The sequence below is a fragment of the Suricata suricatta genome, chromosome 6 (assembly GCF_006229205.1).
Source record: "Suricata suricatta isolate VVHF042 chromosome 6, meerkat_22Aug2017_6uvM2_HiC, whole genome shotgun sequence".
Lineage (NCBI taxonomy): Eukaryota > Metazoa > Chordata > Mammalia > Carnivora > Herpestidae > Suricata > Suricata suricatta.
This window is the reverse complement of record NC_043705.1, coordinates 64,191,425-64,214,155: the sequence shown is the minus strand read 5'-3', so window position 1 is coordinate 64,214,155 and position 22,731 is coordinate 64,191,425. Positions and strand designations below refer to the sequence as shown.

The 22,731-nt window shown below is 36.3% G+C and overlaps 1 long non-coding RNA gene across 2 annotated transcripts in view; it reads right to left on the bottom strand.

Annotated features, from left to right (window-relative positions):
• LOC115294614 overlaps positions 1–22,731 on the bottom strand; it is a 273,223-nt gene that overhangs the window by 135,694 nt on the left and 114,798 nt on the right. The window contains exon 1 of one of the 2 annotated variants that reach the window (XR_003909996.1): positions 17,239–17,308. The exons of the other annotated variant lie outside the window; for it this stretch is intronic. This is a non-coding gene — a long non-coding RNA (uncharacterized LOC115294614). Of the gene's footprint in view, positions 1–17,238; positions 17,309–22,731 lie in introns of those variants that run through there. 2 annotated transcript variants of the gene reach the window in all.

The window sequence follows — 22,731 nt, the reverse complement described above, 5'->3', positions numbered from 1 at the left end:
TGTCCAATTCTTGATATTGTCTCAGGTCATGATCTCATGGTTTGTGAGATCAAGCCCCATGTTGGGCTCTGCACTGACAACAAAGCCTGCTTGGGATTCTCTATCTGCTCCTCCCTCACTAGCATGCACATGTTTTCTCTCTCTCTCTCTCTCAAAATAACTAAATAAACTTTAGAAAAATGAATGTATTTTAAAAACAGCTCTATTTTAAAAAACCAAATGGACATTTTAAAAATGAAAAATATTGAAATTAATAACTCACTGATGGAGATAACAGTAGTGGACACAGAAGAAGAAAATGAGAACTTGGAGGTCAACTGACAATCTAAACTGAAATATGGAGAGGGGAAAAAAATACCAGCAACAGGACATAGATACACCAACATATATGTAACTGGAGTCATCAGAAGAGTAAAGAGATACAATATGGAGAACAGGAAATATTTTAAGAGACAATGGCCAGGAATTTCCCAAAACTGATTAAAAAATAGATTGGGAAGCTTGATGAACCTAAAACAGGGGTCACTAGGGAAAAGAGTTCCCTGCCAGCCATGTTGATTCAGTCATTTGGAAATGCTATGCTGAGTGCTTACTCTGACCAGGTACCAAAAATACATTACTGAATGTATAGTGCCTCTATTATTCAAAGAACTTGCAGTCTAACAAGAAAGACAAATATGAAAGACTCTCATATTCAGTTATTGATTAGTTGTGTGAAAAAGAATGAAGAATCAAAGATAAATTCAATTTGAGAGGAGAGATTGAAGACTAATACAGCAATTCAGGCCTGAGCTACATAAATACAGAGAAAGGAATAGATTTGAAAGACACTTAAATTACTTGAAAACAACTTACTCAGATAAACAAAAATGTACAGTTAAACAATGGTTAAAGACTCATGATAAAGCTAAACAATTATTTATTTGTCTCTTCTACCACTAAAATATCTTAGTTCATAAAGACCTTTTGCTTGAAAATTTTGGGAATTGACCCTCACATCCATACTCATCTTCCCTAAATCAACCAGTTTGAGCCTTGCAGAAATGCAAAATGCTTTATGCCTGGAAGATTTAACACATCCTTGAATGAGAAATATAAGAATCAAAATGAAATTTTTATTACATCTTATTCAGTATATTAGAAATATTACTAAGACAACATAATTTTTGTTAGATCATAGCTACAAATATTTTACCTACTGGATTACTGACAAGCCAACTACTGTTTGACCTAGGAAAGAAAAGGAAGGAGGGGGAGAACAAGTCACCTTTCATGACAAGAATGAATTATATTCCTCTCTTTCTAACTAACAAAGGCACCAAGTTTGAGTTATTTTCTTCAATTACCATTTCTCAGACGATTTCAATCACCTTTTAAAATAAACTTTTTCTATCTCTTCCAACAATAGGAAAAACAGTGAAATTCCAGAAAATAAATAATTGTTTAATTAAGAAAATAAAATCACCCATAATTCCACAGATGATGACTCTTAGCCTTTCTGTGTTTCTGCTGCCTTTTAACAATTAATCATACTAATTCATTAGATAATACTTGGCTTACTTTTTGTTCTTTACATGAGCTGCATAGTTTAAAAAGCATTTCCTAATGGTATAAATCTCACTTTAATCAATTATATTGCATTATGCAGACATTCCATAATTTATTTACCATTTTTTTCTAGTTTGTTTCCAATGTTTAACTTTTGCATTAATTAGAACTAGAATTAAGTAAAATTATTTACTTGAGATCCAAAAATTTAATAGCTTGAGTGTTCCTTTCTACTATTCTTGAAAATAAGTGATAAAGTTGTTTCTGCCTCAAGCTTTATGTTTAAACAATGTATTTTTAAAGTTGGTTTTTATTTTAGAAGCCTTATTTCTTTTATTAACACAGAAGTTAGCATAAGTTAGCATAAAGACACACTGTTTGCAATATAGTTTTCGCACAACAATATATGCCCATTGAAATATCTCCATTTCAGCAATTCAGTACACAGAAATTTCTCCTCCCTTTTTTCCCTACAAATGTGTAAGACTGCATTGTATGGATGTACCATAATGTATTTAGCTTATGTCTTATGATAAAAATTGTTTTCTGGTCTTTTGTTATAGCAGTCAATGCTGCAATACATAGCCTTGTTATGTTATGTACATAAACACGTCTGTATGACAGACTCCTAGAAATGCAATTGCTCAGTAAAAGTGTAATTACATTTGTAACATGTATTCACATAGCAAATTGGTGTTAACACACACACATACACACCTGGTTATATGCACAAAAAATAGCAATGTCATTGATTCATTTATGTGGAGAAAGGACATGGGCTAGATGGATGGGAAATAGGACAGGGCTGAAGTTTTGCATATGTTATATTTTTATTGTGTCCATGTATGTCACCTATTCAGAGAAAATTTTAAATGCCTACCTGTCAATATCACTCAATAGCCTCAACTTATTCTAGCAGGACAGATGTCTAAAGACTATTACAAAACCTATACTAGTACACATGTGCAGTCCTTGTGCTCTAATTCCCTGAGTTTTGTGACAGATATGTAAAAAGCCATCACCACAGGCTGTTGAAATGGGTTGACTGAACTAGAGAAAGGGATGGAACACTAATTCAAAGGCTCAGCCCACAAACAGCCAACTGGATATTCACAAGTCCCTAATGATTACAACAAAATTCTAATAAGAAATCACCACTGAGAACATTTTTTCTAATAGTGCCTATCACGGCTCAACAATTTAATGTGAGAACTGGTTCCCCAAACTCCCTCCCCCTGCTACCTGCCACCTCCCAAGAATAAGAAATAAAAATTTTAAAACAGCTCTTCATTTTACAGTTTAGGACACTCTAGGCAGAAGGTCACATGTTTCCACAGTGAAGACAGTGATCCTTCTAGAAGCATGTCCTCCACACAATGATCCCTCTCAATTAATATTAGATCTTTTTTTGGCTCAAATTTATAAAACAAGGGTGATGGGTGTGATTTTGTATGCCCTACATTGAAGCTTCTTTCTCCAACTCCATTAACCCTTTGCTCAGCTCAGACATAGAGGAAACATATGAGAAAACCGTCATTTAACAGTGAGCATAACAACCTAATGATGTCTTAATCTGTTTCTTTTTTTTTCTTTTTCCTGTTCTGAACCATGTGGGCACATATGAGATCTAGCAGGAGTGGGAGAAAACTGCATTGACTTCAGAAAAATTTCTAGGAAAAAATTTTTTTTAAATAAATACAGAGAGAGAGAGAGAGAGAGAGAGAGAGAGAGAGAGAGAGGGAGGGAGGGAGGGAGGGAGGGAGAGGGAGAGAGAGAACGCTAGTGGGGAAGAGGCAGAGAGAGAGGGAGAAAGAGAATCCCAAACAGGCTCTGTGCTGTCAGGGCAGAGCCTGATGTAGGGTTCAATCTCACAAACCACAAGATCATGATCTGAGCCGTAATCAAGAGCCAGACCCTTCAACAACTGAGCCACCCAGGTTCCATAGAAGGGGGGAAAAAAACCCAAAAAATTAATTTAATTGTGATATAAAATGTGTAAAAAAAAGTGCTATTAGAATTAAAAAATAAACCTTGACCAAATATGTATCTTTAAACAAATAAATGACATCTGCCAAAGGGTCCCTGAGTGATGACTCAAAAGGCTTGCAGAATTCTGAGAAAAATAAAAGATTCCAGTTCATTATTCCAAAGCACTATTTCACCAAATCAGTACTCACAGAGAGAGCTAAAGGTGATGCTAATGTCATGTTACCACATCCACTTTTAGAAAATGGAAACTCCAGGGGTGCCGGGGTGGCTCAGTTAAGTGTCTGACTATGGCTCAGGCTGATCTGGTTGGTGACTTTGCGGGTTCACGAGTTAAAGCCTTTCATCGGGCTCTGTGTTAACAACTCAGAACCTAGAGCCTGATTCAGATTCTGTGTCTCCCTCTCTCTGCCCCTCCCCTGCTCTCTCTCACTCACTCACACACACACACACACACACACACACACACACACACACACACAAACTACTCTCTCTCTCAAAAAAAAATAATGATGATAATAATAATAAAAGAAAATGGAGACTGCATTGACAAAATGAGGCTCATGCTACATTAGGAAAACTAGGTTGCAATTTGGCAGCTCAGTCAAGTTATTGATTTCACATAGCTGACTAGTTTTGTTGTGTTATGGAAAGTTCTTTTCCTTATTGCATATCAGAGTAATTATCCTCTACTGCTAGAGAATTGGTCAAATGTAGCCTAGCCTTCATGGTTTCTCATATACCTTCTGTGGCATGCTGGTAAATGTTTAACTACATCTCTGGGAAAGAAAACTATGTGTAAGCTATGTATACAAGTTTTAAATAAGTTTTGCCAATGTAAAGATTATGTAGTACATAAATAGTAATAGTGAGAGTGATACAATTAAGACATAAATCAGATTGTCACTCAGTTGTCATTTACATGTGTAATTTCTTTGCTATATCAAATTATAGTTATCAAACAATGCAAAAAGAGTTCTTCATTTTTCTGCTACTCATAATGAATACATACAAGACACTTAAAATTAATCTGTATTGTTAACATTTTCCACATACTTTTTAAAACATGTACAATCGACAAAACAGTAATTCAATCCCCGATTATTAGCATTTGGTGACTTCCATGGTGCAAACACTCCTACCATGGTCAATTTCAATTTACCAATGTGACATCAAAAAACAGGGAGTTGGGGGAAAATGCCCAGTAACTCACCATTATAGAATATTTCTACAATATAAATAACCTCAAGAACATAGACAATAGTAAAACGCAGTCAATTAGAAATGATGTTTTTATATTTATTATCCTTTATTTTAATTTATGTAATTGCAAACAGCATATTTTCATTTCTAACAATGGCCTATTAAACAATCAGCTTGCCAAATTAATGAAAATTTAACAGTTGGCTCTTAAGAGCTGATAAAAGTTGGCTCTAGCACATCTTTGAATATTCCTATAGGCTATTCCGAACAAAGGTTTATTTTATAAAATGTTTATTCTGACTTGCTTGCTTGAACCTCCTAGCCACTTTACCTATGAAAATAATATTTTCCTATCATGGTTAGATAAAAACAGACCCTAAATTGGATTCTGCATTTGTAATAATAATGTTAAATAACAAAAAAGACAGAGGAATGCCAGTTTAGTACACAAAATATTTGAAGATGAAGTCCATTCAATTGAAAAAGACTAAAAGCAAAGCCAGAAATTTGTGGTGATTCCAAAGGTGACTTCTGAGCACATCCCAAAGCTTTGAAGTTAATGTCACTGTTGCTTCATTAAATCTAATCACGCTGGAGGAGTGGATATGAGATAGGAAAAGGCTATGTATCAGAATATACATGCTAGTCATCTTCTTATTTTGGAGAAATACATTTATTATTTGCTCAGTTGCCAATATATCCCTTACGTCTATCCACATCCATAAGGTTTTCCTTCACTGAGATGCTTTCTTAAAACAGAAATGCTCTCATATTAATTTCATATTAATCTGTTACAGGCATATTGACAAGTGATTTTTCATATCCATGCTTACTCACCACCCTACAGTAAATAGAACCATTTTCTGTATAGGGATAAGAATTTTAGATAGATTTTTTAATAGTAATGCCCAGCTAAATCAGAAGATAAATAATGTTAAATAGCCTTTAATGCTTATCTAAGTTGAGTCTTTAATCATAAAGCTTTAGCTCAGCATGAGTTTTTAGTTTACACTGAAGGAGGAAAGAAGGTTTTAGTTTTTGCAGCATATATATTTCTAGTACTCCTTTCTGATTTTATGGCCAATTCTGTCTTCATGCTTCCTTAATCTTGAAGCTCTTTCAAAGGCAACATACTGTGCCAAATGTACAGTGATTATGTAATGTGGACAAAAATCCAGTGGGAAATGTGTAGAGCAGATCAAAATCATTCCACTTAAGACCTTTTACAGTCATTTGATCTAATGATGTTCACTAGGGTTGATGTACTAAAAGGCAGCCCCTGTGCGAACATAAGGTTTGCATCAACATGTGACTTTTCAGTGAAACTGGGATCTTTGTGGTCTTCTGAAGACTGTTTTACATGCAAAATAATAATATCTATAAAAAAACAAATCCCATGACAAACTTTCTAAATCACCAAATTTTATGCTGCTTCCTATGAAAAATCTTTCTTTTGTCAAATTGACATCAAAGCAGTACCTCACATGAATGAGAAGTGAAAGAGAGAAATCCACTGATTATCCACATTGGACATAGAGCTAATCTGAAATTTTGGAGAAAGTAAATTTTCATCTAGTCTGCTATTTCCATTTATACTTTCAGCCACAGATCAAATTATTACATGGACTTTCATAGTTAAGTGAGAAAATATCTCCTCATCTGCTTTCATGTTCTATTCTTTGGTTATTTTTTTCAAGGTTCACCAATATTGTATATTTTAGGATTCAAAAGTACACGCATGACTTCTAGTTTCAATTCAGACATGTGAAGAGTTTAGAAGTCACTACTCATGTCCTTACTACAATAAAGAACTGAATAAACTAAAAAGCAATGACTTCTTGGACCACAGAGAACTAAGGTGGCAGGGGAAACTGTCATACTACCACCTCAAAATTTGGAGAGACAGGAAAATCCCAAGTCACAGCCAAGATGCTTGCCTGGAGCAGAAGCCATATGAACCATAGACTGGTAGGAATACTTAAAATGGTAATTTTTAAAACCTGATGGAAGCTGAGAGGACTAGTGTGAAAATGAGAAACCCCACGGGGCCAGAGTCTTGGGGAAGGAGAGGACCCAAACTTTTGTGGGTTTTACTACCTGGGAACTCCCCCCGCCCAAATTCTCACAGTAAGAACCCAAGAAAGATCCTTCTCTGGCAAGAGCAGGGGGGAAATATCATCATGAAACACATCTACAGCCGTCTCGATAACTAAGGCCCACAATCCAGAGAAAAGGATTGTTGCCTGACACTCATCCTAGATGAGGAAAGGGAACTCCAATTCCAGTACTCTCTGGCCATCTGTTCTACCTAAATTATGAGGGGGGAAAAATAAGAATTGAAAACAGGAGTCACAGATTCAAGTAAGTAGATTAGGAATGCTGGAGACCAAGAAAAGGATGGGAGGCAGTAGGGGAAAGCTATACCACTAGAGAAATACTTGTCAAGGTTAGAGCCCTAAAACACAGGCAAACTAAAAGACTCAGATTTAGAAGCACCTAGGTGGCTTAAGTCATGACCTATGTGGCTCAAGTCTGATTCTTGGTTTTGGCTCAGGTCAGGCTCTCATGGTCCATGAGATTGAACCTCGTGTCAGGCTCTGCACTAGTGGCATGGAGGGATTCTCTCTCTCCCTCTCTTCCCCTCTCCCACTCCCTCTCCCAAAATAAAAAACTTTTTTTTTTAAAGAGACTCAGATTTAATTATAAGAGAAGAGAATTCTTCCCCTCCTCCATACCTTACCACATTAACAGGACTCCAGTGTAACAAAAATAGATTATACCTGAAAGAGCTGCAAGATGCTGATTCTCTCTGAGTACTTAGAGAAGCCCAAAAATCAACAGGGTAAATAAAACAAGAACGCTAGAGAAATATAAAGCTACTGGCATCTACAGCTAGAGCAAACATAAACACAGAGCAGCTTGACAGGTTTGGCGGGCTTGGGGAAAGGAACACCAAGATGACTGACAGACTGCCATCCCAGGACTTTCCCACCAAACAATACCAAGATGGTTGATGGACCACCATTTTGGAACTTTCCGCCCGCTGTCAGCTTCCCAGAAAACATGTCATCTGCTCTGGCCTCATCTCTTCACCTTATAAGGAAGTCTTCTGCCCCTAGACACCCCCGGAACTACTGCCCTATATAAGGCCCCACTCTTTGTCCCCCCTCAGGTGACTTCCCTGGCCCACTCTGTCTGGACCAAGGAACCTCGCCCGAGAGTGCTCCCAATAAAGGCCTTTTACATTTATTTCTGACCTCAGTTTTCTGCATCATCTCTGCGACTTCCCTGGCTAGTTCCCTCGGAGCCACGGAACCTCACCCAAGAGTTCTTTAATAAAGGGTGCTCTGGTCTCTTTTCCTGGTCTCTCTGTTCTGTGACTTTCTCACTCTGCAGATTTAACCTTACACAACCTATTTGCCTCAAGCTGTATTGCCCAATATATCACATCTGGTGTTCAACAAAAAATTGAAAGGCACGCTAAAAGTCAAGGAGACATAGTCTAAAGAGACAAAGCAAACATCAGTACTAGACTCAGATATGATGTATATGTTGTAATTAATAAACAGTTAATCCCAAATAACTATGATTAACATGTTAGGGCTTTAATAGAAAAATAGATAAATAAGATTTATTAAAATGGAAAGCTTTTGTATGTCAATGAAAACTACCAAGAAAATGAAAAAACAATCCATAGAATGGGAGAAAATATCTGCAATTCAACAATAAGAAGATTAAAAAGTGAGATAATTCCTCTAGTTCAACAATAAAAAAATAATCCAATTTAAAAAGTCATAGATTTGAACATTTTCCCCAAAAAGTTTAACAATTGGTTAATAAGTAGATGAAGAGAAACTCAACATCATTAGTTATTAGGGAAATGGAAATCAAAACCACAATGAGATACAACTTTAAAAATACAAGGGTACCTGTAGTCATTTATAATAATTTTCTTTTAAAAAGGAAAATAGGGTCTCCTAGATGGGTCAGTCAGTGGATCATCCAACTCTTGATCTCAAGGTTGTGAGGTCAAGCCCCACATACGGTGTAGAGATTAGTTAAAAATATAATCTTAAAAAAAAAAAAAGGAAAATAGCAAATGTTGACAAAGAAGTGGAGGAACTGTAAACCTCACATAATGCTGGCAGAATGTAAGATGGTTCAGGCACTGTAGAAAACAGTTTGGCAGTTTCCCAAAAAGTTAAGCATAAATTATATGATCCAGCAATTCCACTTGTACGTATATACCCAAGAGAAATAAAAACATATGTTCATACCAAATCTTATACATAAATGTTCATAGCATTATTCATAATAGCCAACAGTGGAAAATAGCAATGAATGGGTAAATAAATGTGGTATATCCACACAAGGGACTATGAGTAGGCCATAAAAGGGAATGAAGTACTGATACATGCTACAACACAGATGATCTTGAAATATTATGTTTAATGAAAAAAAAGTCAGACATAAAGGTCACATATTGTAGGACTCTATGTGTATGAACTATCTGAAACAGAGGCAGAAAGTAGGTTAGTATTTGCCAGGATGTGGGGGTAGGGAGAAATGGAGAGTACTGTTGGTGGCTACAAGATCTCTTTCTAGGGTGACTAAGAATGTTCTGGAATTCAATGATGACAGGTGCACAATCTTGTGAATATACTAAAAATCACTGATTTATACACTTTAATATGGTGAATTATATGGTATGTTAATTATCTTGCTCCTCTACTAGCCAAGGACATAGCAGAAAGTAAATGACACACTCAAATGATTTAATTAAAGATACTTTAATAAAGGGGACTATTTGTAAATATAACAATAGGGTTAAGGGGGGAATTAAGGAAGTTTGAAATATTGTGAAGCTATCAAAAGTGGGGAAGCATTTTCACCTCTGGGATCCAAAGGGCAAGGACAAGTATGCGTCCCCAGAATTTGGAAAGAGCTGTAGCTGTAGCTATACCTAAAAGAGAAGGCCATAAAATAGCATCTGGGCCTTCAGTAGAGGCTCACTGTCCCTGCCAAACAATGCCTTGAAAAGTAAAGAGTCTGGGTGATAAATAACCCACGTGATCTATCACCCCACTGATCACCTACCAATGTTTCCCCCATTGGCCAAACTCAGTAGAAGCCAAAAGGTAAGGAAGCCTATCTATGATGCCATCGATTCCATTTGGCACCCTGGGCTACAGAGCTGGAAGGAGGAAGATGGATACACACCCAGAGGTGGCAAAGAGAAGATGTAGTAGACTCCTTCTGACTACTACAGAGGGAGTTCTGGGGGCGGGGGAGCAAGAAGAGCATCAAGACAGCAGGAAGCTACGCCGGGATCACAGGGTGACGATGCTGGTGACTCAGTCTGGAATGACAGTAAGGGGCATGAAAGAAAAGCCTCAGGGGTCTCCCTCGACCTCTCAAACAGTGCAGTCCCCAAGAACAAAATGTGTAGCAAATTTCCCACCAGGAATGGCAAAAGACTCAATTTTCCAACATTTAAATGAGAGTCCTAAGTCCAACCACTTTCATTAGCAGCTGTAATTCAGCGCCCTCCCAAGCAAAGGTGTCTCGTGGAAAGAAGAGGCCCCACAGAACTGCTACACTTACTCAGCTGCCCAGCCTTGGCTCCCTTTCTCACTAGGGCTGCGGCCTTGAGGCTGAACCGACACTGGCTGAGAAGACCCAGTGATTATTTGAAAGACTTTGCCTCATAGGTTTTTTTTTTTTAACAGAAAGAAGCCTTACGAGAATAGTCTAGCTCAATTTATAAATGAAGAACTAAGGCCCAGCAAATTGGCTTGCCTTGCCCATTTAAGGTCACTCGATGAGCAAACGGAAAACCTAGCTCTAGAGTCTAAGTGAGCCCTCGGCTAAGCTGACAGGCTTTCAGTCATATTTCATTAACTGTCAGGTTTCCAACTAAAATCTCTTGTCTTTCAGCAAACTCTTTGATATAAAGGTGATCCCAAACATGCCAGTCTTCTTTTGGTCTTTAATTCTGCCCTGCTGGAAGAGGAAAAGCACACTGTTTAAAGTTAGATTAATAGTGAAAGGATTTCCAAAGCAATGTTAGTAGCATAGCTTAGTGGTTAAGAATGATGTTTTCAGGCATCATTTTCAGAAGTGATGTATTTGTTTTGCCCCCCATTATGATTCAGCATGTCAGATTGTATTACTCATGTAGTTTTACCTTCTGATATCACAGTTTTAGCTCAGTATAGTAAGTAGAGACTTCTGGAGGGAAAAGGCAGTTTTTGATTTAACTTTGCTTTCACATATGGAGCACACATTGTGGTATCAGTGTAACAGAAAAAGAGTTAAGAAAATGCTAAGAAATATGAGGTTGAACTCTTTTGTGGTCAAAACTGAAAGTGCCACCTGACAAGTGCATTCTAAGAGATTGCCATATTTGTGGCTTGTATCATGACCTCACTTATCTCCTCTGGTGGCCAGGAGGGCTGTGAGAACCCAGGATCAAGATGAGAGTTACCTCTGGTCTCCATTCCATTTTTTGTAGCATTGAGATCTCATTTGATTATAAAACATATGGGATATTCATTTAATTTTGAAGTACCTAATAATACATAGCAATGGTTATGACAAACAGGAACACTCTTAGGGTGTTTGGGATCCCAATAACAGTTTTTGCAGGCCCCATCTATATAAATAATTTGAATTATTCTGAATCAGCTGTGTCAGCACTACCTTGGAAGTCCCAAATTACCAGACACTATAAAAATTCTACTCTGGCCAGTGGAGTGATCTATTTGCCAGGCCTTGCTTTTGGAATCAGCTTGACTGGGGTCCCAGGAGGATCCATAGGTTCCAGTTCTACAACTACTCCATCTGGTTGGCTGAGGTATGAATAGGCTGGTATAGATTCAGAGAGTGCCCAAAGAGGATAAACAAGAGATAGGGCCCATGAATGTTTCAGTCTGAGCTTGAGTCTGGGCCATTGCCACATATTATAGGGCCAAGAAAGGTGCTCCAAAGGCAGAGTCCTTCTGCAATTACATTCAGGTCAAGGTCTTGCTTGCCCAAGCCTAAATTAAAGGGCATTCTGAGCATAGATAAATGCTCTGGTGTTAAGGACATTACCATGTCATGGATTTACCATCTAATGGGAAAAGCAAACATTGCCCAAGTCTATACAAGTGAAATTTTTATTTTTAAGGGTGATATGGATGTGCTATCGTAATCCTAGTCCAGGCTTCAACAAATGAATGTTTTGCCTGAGGAAAAGAATATTAGATGAGAGGCAAGTGTGGTGACAAGTGGGGACAGAGTATTTTTGTTGTTTTTCAATAAGCATGTGTGAGAGCCCTAAGCAGGGGCATCAGGATGTTTACCAAAAACTGAAAGTCCAGAATCAATGGGAAGTATAGAGTCAGGGAAGATGACCACTATGAGCAAGAGTCAAAATAAGGAAATTCTCCCACTGATCATTTTCTATAGCTCTGCTACCCAAAATGCAAAAAAGAAAGAAGGAGGAAAAGAGGAGAAAAGAGAAGAGAAAAGAAAAGAAACAGAAGCTTGCTAGAAATACAGAATCTTAGGTCTCATCCCAAACTTAAATGAATCAGAATTGGCATTTTGACAAGCTCCCCCAGTAATCCATACAGATATTAAAGTCTAAGAGGCACTGGTCTATGATATCCCATTCCCTAAGTCACTGTAACACATATTGGAAGTTACTACCCAAACCATCTTTGCTAAACTTGATCCACATGAGTTGGGAGGTCACCATACTTTTAGGATTATGTAAAATCTATTTGGAGTATCTGACTCCTGGGACAGTCTATGAGAACATGTTTATACACACCATGCTAGAATGAAAAGATACCATTTCCCAGAAAGAAAAGTCCTTCTTTCGCTTGGATTGGGGTACCAGAGATGGTAACTGACCTTCTTTGCCCTTTCAAGGAGTACCTAGAAACTTGACATTCAGCACTGTACTTATGAGTACCTCCCATTCAGAATTATACATGTATTTAACTGAAGGTTACTCTCTTAAGGTTAATATGTCATTTTAACATTATTTTAAAGGCCAACTCCTCCAGAAACCAGTATCATTATTAAAATGTCTTAATTAACTAAGCAAGCATATTTATGCTTTCTAAAACAGAGGAACAAACATATCTATGCACATAAAAATACCACAAAAGTATTATTTCTACAAATTCCAGGAGAAAAATCTATATGAGATGTAACATCAGAAAATAAGAGGTGTGGTGATTCTTAAAAATTAAAATATTTAAAAAGATAAACAATACATGGTTCATTTAAAAACCAGAATTTTTGCTTTTCTTCATGAGACAAAAATGCCAATTCCAAAAAGTAATTTTACAAATCCTGTATACCAACTCTTTCTACAAATCCATCTAAGAAACATCAGAATCAATGTGTTTTTAATGTTTATCATTTAAATAATAAGTTTGTATGAAATCAAGAAATAACTCTAAAACTCACAATAAATTTCTCTTGATGATGAAATTAATAACACAATTATCTGATTAAGATAATTTTTGCTTTAGACAATTTTGTTTCCTTAACTCTGACATTTACAGTATAACACACGCACACATGAGCGTGTGCATGCACACACACACACACACACACACAGAATATGACCCACGTTGACAGAGAATGATGACAAAGTGAAGAATCATAATAGCCCACTGATGTCAATGAGCTAGATCACAGAGTTAAGGATAATTTAGAACCAACAGTAAAGTTCTATGCATATTATTAAGCTTTAACATTATTTTTACATATTTTCTTTTTAAGAAAGTTCAATGATTTCTCTAAGATAAATTGATTCTTGCTTGAAACAATCTATGATAATACATAAAACACATTTAAAACAAACAATCCCTGGCATATAATAAATATTCAATAAATGTTAGTAGCTGTTGTTGTTATTTCATTTTGTTGATATAACCTAAGAATGTCAAGCTATAGACAAAAAAAGATGCTATGTTCTGTCGCCAACCCAGTCTTTAACTATTTTTACATCATCCCACTAAACTTAAGATTTTTCTGATTTCTTGCCCCACTCAAAATTCAGGCAATAAATATACATATGTACTAAGACCTAATAATGTTCTTGTCACAGTACTTATTGCTGAATGAACTTTCAAGTTTTCTTTCTTTTCCTGTCACCTTTTTATCACCAAGTGACCAATCATTAATTTGCGAAAAGTAATTGTTACTATAGTTTTAAAAGATGATAATAGTGGCAGCCTATGTCCTTCTCACATGGTATATAAGCTTTTAAATTGGGATCAAGGTTGTCACCTTGTCAAAATTTCACACAGGTCAATGTCTCTCAAAAAACTACTGCTTAATTGTGCTTCCCATCTTACTATTCATTGGTCCTGGGGCTACCAATGTTATACAGAACTTATGTTACAAAACGCACATCATTTGAGTGCTTCTTCATAAATGCCTTATGGGAAACAGAAAACCACTGTAATGTTACACTAACATATAAGAGCTATGGCTCCACTCACAAAAATCAGTCCAGCTTCCAGCTGGCAGAGAGCCCACAGCTCAAACTAAGTCCCAGATAGAGGAAAAAAAATTCTGAGAGAGGAGTTCAAATAGTTTTCCTTTAATCTACTGAACTACATGAAGTATGGCATGTGTAAGGATTCTTTGAGGAAAAGATTCTATGTAAATGTTATCATTAAATAATAGTGATGACAATCATAAAGAACTGAGTGACCCTAAAGCATAATTTTTAAAGACAGTGGAATAATGATGATACCAATCATGGAGAAAATTGATGTAGGAAAATGGCTTGATAGACAAGAAATGAGGGCAGAATTATAATAAAGTTTCACTGCTGTGGGTTTGAGAAACTTCTAACACAACCCAGTCATAAATAGCTAAGTAGTATTTGTATTATTCATCCTCGTTTTCCTTCCACAACCCTCAAAAAGGCAAAATTTCTAAGATTATGAAAAAACAAAATAAGCAAAATATTGTTTCCAAGTTAAATGAATTGGGAACTACTTACTACCTGGAACATAGTGTTGAAAAGAATTCTAAGGACATCTCAGAAAAATGAGGCCCATGAGTCACTAGGGTGCATTATCATGGAATAATACAAAATGAAATTAAAGGAAAATAGTATCCAACACTGTCCTAGATAAACCTTTGTGGAAAGCCATCTAGCAACTATATGGGTATTAACCGATTTGAAATTTTATAAAACTGAACTTTTATTTCAAAATTGACAGTTCACTTCAAAATTGCTTCATTTTTTTCTGACTGATACTATATATTTCCTACTTAACCACTATAATCTACTTCCTGCTTTTATTATTCCATTGACACTAGCATTTCAAAGATTACCACTACTCTCTAAATTATCAATTTCGTTGGCTTTTTCTTAAGATTTGGCCTGTTGGCATTATTGGGATTTTTGGTAACTTTGAAATCCCTGCATGGAACTGTCTCTTCCTATGTCCTGTGTGGTTTAATCCCTTTGGTTCTCTTTTGTCTGGCTTTTGGAATAATTGCCTGCTATCTAGGAACTCAAGCTATCATCTCTCCCTGCTTCTAGCTGTCCTGCTTCCTTCTGTCACACTGATCTTATTAAAACATTTATTTCATCCTCCTGGCTTTTTACTCAAAAGCTTTCTTACTTTTACAAGATAAAGGTTGAACACCTCACTCTGGACCATTAGGTTCTTGTAACAGCAGCTTTCCAGTGGCTTGTCCCAATAAGAATTTATTTCTCATTTAAATAGGTTCATCACAAGCAAGATAGAGGTTCTGTGATTTTTAACATGAGCACAAAATCAAGTCAGCAAGTGGAAAAGACAGAAGGTAAAGGATTATACAGGGGTTATTTGAGTCAGGCCTCGCATCCACATTTCACTGGCCAGAATTAGTCATGTGGCCAAGATCTCTAAAGAGTTTGAAAAGTATGCCAAGTAGCAAATAGAAATGGATTTATTGAATAGTTATGCAATCTTTGTCACAATTCTACACAATCTGTTACAAACTAACTTCCAATTGATTCTCAAATCTCCATAAAATAAAGTCATTTTTTCCTGGCTATGTTCAGCCTATTTCTACCATTTCTCAGCAAAGAAAGCTGCCCTTTGCCTTCACTGGCCTCCCCCTCCTCTGCACGTCTAAATTCCATCTACCTTTCAGAACTTGGTTTAAGTTTCATATTACCCATGAAGCTTCCCTAACTTGTCAGTGACCTCTGCTTCCTCAAAACAGATAACAGTATTTTCCATATTATTTTTTGGCAGATGCTGCTCCAAATATTAGGAGGCAGAGTGAAGGCACCATATGTACATTTCCAAGTCATGATATGAACTATATGTCTACCTGGATTAAAAAGTAGTTGTACATCAGATAGCACCCAAAGGGAGACTGACTTGTTCCAAAGTAACACCCAACTGCATACATTCCTGTGCATTTTATGAGAGTCCACACCACACTGAATGAGTATGCACAACTTCGGGAGTGTCTATCCATTCCATGATGTAACAACAGTCCCTCATTCTTTGGAAACCTCTTCCGATTGATAGCAGTGTACTCAAACTCTCACATTAGCACAAGGTGACTCCCTCCTTCCCTTTTCCATACCTAAATAATGCTAAACTATTTTAAATAGGCTAGATGATGGGTAAAGGGAAATTTTCTGCCTTGTGATGAAACAGAGAAAGCCAGCCTATAGACAGACAGACAGACAGACAGACATAAAGAAAGAAAGAAGCATCTCTTCAAGGAGAAGTGACACAACAAAGAGAATACAAAGAAAAGATTGACATAGTTCTACTTTCTGGTCCTTCTTTTCCTGAGGCCTAATTGCATTTCCTTTCATTGGTTCTCAAGGGTATCCTTATATCTACATAGGCATTTCCCATTTTTTCCCCTTTTACCATGTCAGGAATGTAGCAGACAATCTTAGAGTAGTAAACTCTTAGAGTCAGAGATTCAGATTTATGATTCAAGCAAGTTGTCCATCTCTTTAAACATGTGCTTTCTCATCATTATGATCTCATGAGATTATAGAAGATACCCTTTGTAAAATGCCTAGAACAGTGGCTTAGACACAGTAGATGTTCAATAAATGCCAATTCTTATCTTTAAATATTGTACTTCATCTAATATAAAGTGCTACTGATTATAAAGGACATCATCATTATAGGCCAATATCTCTATGAACACAGATGCAGAAATCGTCAATATTAGCAAACCAAATCCAACAATACATTTAAAAAAAATCATTCACCACCATCAAGTGAGATTTATTCCAGGGACACAAGGGTGGTTCAATATTCATAAATCAATCACTATGAAACATCAAATTAATAGGAGAAAGGATAAAAACCATATGATCTTCTCAACAGATGTAGCAAAAGCATTTTACAAAGTAAATCCATTCATGATAAAAACTCTCAACAAAGGTTTAGCAGGAACATACCGCCACACAATAAAGATCATCTATGAAAAACCCACAGCTAATATACTCACCGGTGAAAAACTGAAAGCTTTTCCTCAAAGATCAAGAACCGGACGTCCACTCTTACCACCTTTATTCAACATAGTACTGGAAGTCCTAGCTGTAGCAAGTGGACAAGAAAAAGAAATTAAAGGCATCCAAATTGGTAAGGAAGAAGTAAAACTGGGGTGCCTGGGTGGCTCAGTCAGTTAAGTGTCTGATTCTTGATTTCAGCTCCAGTCATGATCTCCTGGTTTGTAAAATTGAACTCCACATTAGGATTCTCTCTTCCCTTCTCCCTCTCACACACACGCATGCGCTCTCTCTCTCTCTCTCTCTCTCTCCCTCTCAAAATAAAGTAGAAGAAAGAGAAATTAAGAAAACAATCTCATTTATAATTGCACCAAAAAACAAAGTACCTCAGAATAAATTTAACCAAGGAAATGAAAGACCTATACTCCAAAACTATAAAATACTGATAAAAGAAACAGAAGGTGATACAAATGAAAAAGTATTCCAAGCACATGGATCAAGAGAACCACTATTGTTAAAATATCCATACTACTCAAAACAAACCCTATCAAAAGACCTAAAACATTTTTCATAGAACTTGAACAAAAAAATCTTAAAATTTGCATGGAACCACAAAATACCCCAAATAGCCAAAGCAATCTTGAGAAAGAACAAAGCCAGAAGTATCACAAGTCCAAATTTCTACAGGGACAAAGCTATAGTAATCAAAACAGTATGGTACTAACATAAAAACAGACAAACAGATCAAAGGAACAAAAGAGCCCAGAAATAAACCCATTCTTAACTGTCAATGTATTAATGGTCATTAATTAACTAAAGGTCAATTAATTAATCTATGACAAAAGAGCTAAGAATATACAATGGGGCAAAGACAGTCTCTTCAACAAATAGTTCTGGGAAAAATGAACAGCTACATACAAAAGAATGAAAATGGGCCACTTTCCTACACCATACACAAAAATAACCTCAAAGTGGATTAAAGACCTAATGTAAGACCTGAAACCATAAAATTCCTGAAAGAAAACACTGGCAGTAATTTTTCTGACATTGGCCATAGAAACATTTCTTCTGGATACATCTCCTCAGGTAAGGGAAACAAAAGCAAAATTAAACTGTTAGACTACTAATAGAACCAAATTAAAAGGCTTTTGCACAATGAAGGAAACTTCCATCAACAAAACAAAATGGCAGCCTACTGAATGGGAGAAGATATTTGCAAATTACATATTCAATTAAGAGGTTAATATCCAAAATGCAAAAACAAAATGTATATACAACTAATACTGAAATAATAAACAATCTTATATTAAAAAGTTGGCAGAGAACCTAAATAGACATTTTTCTAAAGAAAACATACACATGGCCAACAGACACATAAAAAGATGCTCAACATTACTGATCATCAGGAAAGTACAAATCAAAACCACAATGAGATATCACCTTCACCTGTCAGAATGGCTAAAATCAACAATGTAAGAAACAACAAGCATTGACAAGGATGTGGAGAAAAATGAATGCTCAGCCTGCCGCAGCCACTGTGGAAAACAGTATGGAGGTTCCTCAAAAAATTAAAAGTGGAATTACCATACCATCCAATAATTCCACTACTATGTATTTATCCAAGGAACATGAAAACAATAAAATGAAAAGACATACACACCCCGATGTTTACTGTAGCATATTTATAATAGCTAAGATATGGAAGCAAACCAAGCTAAGTGTCTAGCAATAGAAAAATGGATAGAGCAGGTGTGGTTTTGTGTGTGTATATGTTTGATGGACTATTACTCAGACATAAAAAAAGAATGAGATCCTGCACTTATAACAACATGCGTGAACTTAGAGGGCATAATGCTAAGTGCAGTAAGTTAGAGAAAGACAAACACCATATTATTTCACTCATATGTGGCATTTAGGAAACAAAACTAAGGAATAGACAGAAAAATAAGGGACCAACAAAAATACATACTCTTAAATACAGAGAACTGGCAGTTGTCAGAGGGGAGGAGGTTGGGGGAATGGATGAAAAACACTTAACTTGATGAGTACTGTGCAATGTACAGAATTGTAAAATCATTATACTGTATACCTGAAACTGATAAAACACTGTAAGCTAATTATAATTCAATACAAAGGGGAAAAATGATAGAAAATAAAATAAGAGACATTATCAATATAGCAATGTAAAATAAAATGTAGAAAAATGTGTGACTCAGGATTGATGAAATATGGTTTCTCTTATTCTTGAGCCTCAGGAAAGTATTCTAAGGCCTTTATCAGAGATGTTTTATAGACTGATTCTGCTGAAATCCAGTAGTTACCAGGCCAGGTATGCCAGAGCTCTTGTGACTGTTCTCCTCTCTTGCTAGAGACATAGAAACTATAATTAGTATTAACTTCTAGGTAGGTTCCTTATCAGAAGTCCAAATAGTAAGTGTACATTGAGTTTTTATCTTTAGAAAAGTAACACTTCTCCACTTAGCTCAGTGCTCCTCAGGTTGGGATGACAAGCAATAATTATTTGAGAATGAAAACTTTTTTTATTCTGTTTTTCAATTTAGTGTGATAATTAATATGTGAAGAGGAAAAAAAAAGGACATCTCCATTCTCATATGTTAGTTAGAAATAGCAATATTGACAAGATCAAGTAACTGTTTTGATCATTAAATAATTACAGATGCTATAGAATTTTGCAATGGAATAAAATACATACAAATGCCAAAATTCTGCATTAGTAAGTCACTGCCTTAACATATGGAAATTTAATTTAAGACAAATGCCTGAGAAGCATCTAATCATAGAAACAATACTAGTATCTAATGCATAAACAGTAGTAGGCAGAAAAAGAACAAAAATATACATAATGCTTAAATGTGTATTACATGAATAAAAATAGATATTTTTGACTTTTAAAGAATTGTCATGTTGTCTAAGAAGCTTGTGGGAGTGCCAATAGCTAGTTCAAAGAAGGAAATTGTGATTTATAATTCTGTGGAAAACTTAAAGTCTTGAATACTTAAATATTTTCTAGGGCTATAATAAAAAACATTCCCTACACAATTTGCCTCTACCTCTCCAGCTGAAAGAACAAAACAGTGCAATGAAATGAAGATTTCTTTTCTTTTTAAATTTTTATTTATTTATTTTGGGGAGGAGCAGAGAGAGAGGGAGAGAGAGAGAGAGAGCACCCCAAACAGGCTCTATGCTGTCAACACAGAGTCTGATGTGGCTGTGAGATCATGACCTGAGCCAAAACCAAGAGTCGGATACTTAACCAACAGAGCCACACAGGCACCCTATGAAGATTTTTTTTTTTTTTTTTTTGAAGACAGAGTGAGAGGGAGCTGGGGAGGGTGAGAAAGACAGACAGAGAGACACAGAACCTGAAACAGGCTCTAGGCTTTCATCACAGAGCCCGAGGTGGGGCTCGAACCCATGGACTATGAGATCATGACCTGAACTGAAATCAGTTGCTTACCCGACTGAGCCACCAAGGTGCCCCAGGATTTCCTTTCTTAAAAAGTGGAATTTGTGGGGTACCTCGGTGGCTCAGTCAGTTGACAGACTGACTTTGGCTCAGGTCATGATCTCATGGTTTGTGGGTTTGGGTCCTGCATTGGGCTCTGTGCTGACAGCTCAGAGCCTGGAGCTTGCTTTGGATTCTGTGTCTCCTTCTCTCTCTGCCCCTACTCCATTCGTGCTCTATATCTCAAAAACAAATAAATGTAAAAAAAATTTTTAATGGAATTCATATCAAATGTCATGACATTACACTAGTTACATCTAAGAGGGAAGGGCAAACCTCACAGGCCTTATACAATACAACTGTGTTAATTATTTCATTTGTTGACCACCTATTCTGGGCTTTACATGGGATGCTATGGAGTCTGAGGCAAATTAACTATCTCAGAAAGGGATGAAAACTCAAATTCATTATAATTAGTAAATACCACTGCCAACGAGAAAGAAAAACAATTACATTGAGTAATACAGTGTCTGGTATTCCAATTTAGAACTACTTTTAGCCTTCAAGTATCTCAGAGGACACAACTCCTTGGCCTTCTGCTAGCAGCTATGCAGGTGAAGAGGAAGGAAATTCACTCACACATGAAAAGTTGCTTTTTCACAACGACACCATCTGTTTTGTCTCTCTTCATTTTGTTATCCAAAGAGCTCATCAGATATGAAGTTTACTATCCCAAGACCCACTTAAGACTCAATTCCATACATGAGATAATATAGACTAGTTCTTGTCCGAAAATACTTGTCATCGGAAAATAGACAACCATGGGAACGGTAAAAGACATAACAACTGTGGGCCAAGTGGAAAGATGAACAAAAGGTGGAGTCTCCCTTATAGTAAGTAGCAGGGATGTGCCTTCTATAAAAGAATTTTTTAAAAAAATCACAGGGCTGAGCAAATACTTATGTGCTCATTCTATTTTATTATATTTTGAATTTAAGTACTCTCTGCTTTGTGGCTGTAGCCTCTCACTTACTGAAATTTACTGCCCTGTAGGTCCAGTAGGAGTCTAGTGAATACCCATTTTTTAGTGTTCTCTTGGAGGAATTGTTAGAATCGCTGCCTTTTCCTGAAGGAGAATTTTGCACTGCAGCAATTTCTTGGAACAATCATATGGAAGCAATAGATACAATGGTTTACCATGTGTACAGTAAAATACGGAATGTGAGATTACCCAGCATTCCCAGGTCTTTGATGAACCAGAGAGAAAGAGAAAAAAGGAATATGAGTGTATGTATATGCTGAAGATTTACAAAAAACGTAAGTACCCATGAATCATTAAGATGGATCTGGTCCTATGTGTACGATCTAGTGAAAACCTTTAGTAAATTCGTAAGTACATCTATTTTATATTCAATTTACCCTTTAAGGTTATGGATATCAAACTAATGGAAGAAAATTTTAAATGTCTTTGTTAAAGGGAGCACGTTGGTAAGAGGATTAGAAAAGCCTAACTATAGAGAAATTATGTGTACTTATTGGGGGTCACACATTTAAGCCAGTAATTATTTTTCAACTACTGGTTATATGACTCTTTCATACTTATCTTGCCAATATAAAAGAAATTAAGTAAACAAGGAAGAAGATATATGCTTCACAAGTATTTACTGAATATAAACCACATTCATAAAAATCTAATAGTTGTTAGAAATAAAAGACTCCCTTCTACTGTTAGGAAGCTTAGAATCTACTGAACAAGCTAGAGCAAATAACTATCCCCCCCTTCTCAAATTGAGTTTTATAATAACAAAGACCCAAGTCTAATTATCTGATTCTCCAAAGGACACATACAACATTCCTTTTCACAGAATCAATCTTAAGCATGAACAGGGAATATTTTTCTATTTCTTGGTGTCTTCTTCGATCTCTTTCATAAGTTTTCTATAGTTTTCATCATATAGGTCTTTTACATCCTTGGTTAGGTTTACTCCTAGGTATTTGATGGTTTTTCGTGCAATCGTGAATGGGA